Here is a 2,661-nt window from a genome sequence, read left to right on the forward strand (position 1 = left end):
AACCCCAACCACCAGCCAAGCCCAAGCCCCTTCTAGTATGTGCCGTCTGCAGCGTCAGCAGAACCGCCCAGATGCACAGCAACGCAAGGCCATGACAAGGCATGAGCATGGCCACGGTACACTATGTACTCATGTAGGTAAGCAGGTAAGCGTGGCATGTGGGGCGACGACCCCACTGCATGGCCGCATGACTGAGGAGCCGCACTAGTCGAGTCAGGGGTCTGTGAGGAGGGCCTGGGAAAAGAGTGCGAGTGCGAGTGCGAGGGTGAGTTGGGGGAGGGAGGGTAAGAGGGATTGGGTTGGGTTGGAGGTAGGTGTGTGTGAAAGCGTGGTGCTGCAACGTACTTATGCATTATGAGGGGTTTGAAAAGTGTGGTTCAAGATGGTGGTATTACAGATACTTGCCCTTTCTGACTGTCTCTTCTTCGCGCACACAGACCACATATATCACGGCTCTCTCCCCGTCTCTCTGTCTCTCTCTCTCTCTCTCTCTCTCTCGTACCATTAACGCCTCATGATCCAATCTAAAAGAGAGAGAAAAAAACATCTCTCTGTCTTCCTCTTGCAACCAAAAAAAAACTTGGCAATCGGCTCAGCCCAGTCCCATCCGTCGGATGCCGGCACCAGCATCATCCTAGTTTGCACTTGAACTTTTTCTTGGTCTCTTACCTCCTTCTCTCTACGTACTTACGGCCGAAACGCCGTAATTAAAGAATAAAAAAACACACATCGCGTGTCGGCTTTTTTTTCTTGTCGCTTCCATGGCGGATGTACGTACGTACTTGGACTGTGACGCTATCGGACCAAGTCGGGGAGCGAGTGGGGAGGTTTATGGATGCAGCTTGTAGTGCTAGGATACATGTGCATGTTCCTGCGTGCATGGTAAAGCAGGCCATGCCATGCCGAATTCAGTGCTGGCGTCGAGGAAGAAAAAAATACCTCTTTTTTTTTTACCTCTCTTCTTTGTCTCGCATATATATCAGAGACCGTCATCGGCGGGTAGAATGCCTGCGACGGCCGCCGATCTGGTCTGGTCTGATCTGGTCGAGTCTGGTCGAGCTAAGCCCTGAGATAAGGTGACCTCATGCCATGTTCGTGGTGAAACGAACCAAGCCAGCACAACCAAAGAAAACAAAGAACCATGTGCATGGGAAGAAAACGAGAAATGTGGGGAATAGGGCGGGCGAAGATGTGGGGAACAAGCCCAAACTTCTGTGTGTGTGTGTGTGGGGGGAATTGGGCCTCGAGACTGAGGTAGACGAGGCGGAGTTTTGTGCAAGGCAAAGCCAAGGATTGGTGAGACGGGGGAACAAAAAGTGTTTGCGTGTACAGCAGAGCAGATGCGGAGAGGGGGGCGAAGGGGGTGTTCCATGGGGGGAGGTATACCGGGACGCCGTTTTGTTTTTGGGTTTATTTGTCGGAGCGTGAGATTTCCGGTGGTTTGGTTCCTGCTGACACTTTTCTGCCGTTTATTTTATTGTCAAGGCAGCAAGTAGCGAGTCAGGCCACTGCAGGGAGGCTATCTGCGTTTGCAAATTGTATCTTACTCTTATGCTTATTAGGTGTGTGTGCGGTTTTGGATGCTCATTCGCTGGCCCCTGGAGCTGCAAAAGTTGCATAGAGATAAGTATGCTGGGCGAAGTCTGTTCAAAAGGCTACCTTGGGACTGGTAGGTAGTGCTTTGATCTCCGTTTAAAACGGTTTCAATGCTTGGACCATGGTTCGTCACGCACGTGGTGGCCCGTTGAAACATGCGTGTGTATGTATATGGTAGTTGAAGCGAATGGCCAGGCGGTGTGGTGGTGCTAGCGATACAAGAGAACTATGTATGTACGGTTGACTCGCTTACATGAGAGTGATACTACTCGCACAGGACTTTGAACTCACAATTTGGCATGTGCTTATAGGACTTTGCAGCTAAGACAAAAACCACACGCATGCCTTTGCTACCCGAAAACCTTATTGTTATCGTTACATTTCACTCGCTTAGAATACACTCCCCCTCACTGAGTCGCAGCATCAGCCCGATTCGCGTCATGAGAGTCATGATGAGTCGGACAGTCCGAGCAGAGTCGGTGCGATACAGGCAGCACCCCCCTCCGGCAATCTCTCTTCTGACCACCAATCACGATCTATTCACCGTCAGGATCAACGGGGAGAAGAAAGCGACGGTCGCTTATCGCTGGTTTGTTTGATGAGTAATTTCAACGTGCTGACGCGGGGCACTTATAAAGCCTCTAGATGAGCTGGAACGGTATAATTGTCGTCAATAATGTCTGGGATAGAAATATTGGTTGAGGATGATAAAAGATAGCGTAGAATAGCCAGTGCATCTGTGACAGGCAAGGATAATGACTGGTAAGTTTAGCCCTTCTAGAGGGACTCTAAGAGAACGATGTGGCTACGGAAGAGGGTTTCGCTAATCAGTCATGTGAATCTGGATTTAACAAGGGATGGGAATTGGGTGACGTCTTCAAGAGTGAGTAATTTTTGACGTACTGCTCACCTCTTGGGAATGACTGCAGGGAAGTGGTCGAAGGAGAGTAGGAGGAAAGAAAATAGCCAGCAACAACTGGTTTCAACAGCGACTAGTTTTCAGTTTTTACTTGGCTTGAACAACAAGACGCCGAAGACTTAGATATCGATGCGTTTGCTGATGTG

This window comes from Exserohilum turcica (genome assembly GCF_000359705.1).
Source record: "Exserohilum turcica Et28A unplaced genomic scaffold SETTUscaffold_8, whole genome shotgun sequence".
In the NCBI taxonomy this organism is placed as follows: domain Eukaryota; kingdom Fungi; phylum Ascomycota; class Dothideomycetes; order Pleosporales; family Pleosporaceae; genus Exserohilum; species Exserohilum turcicum.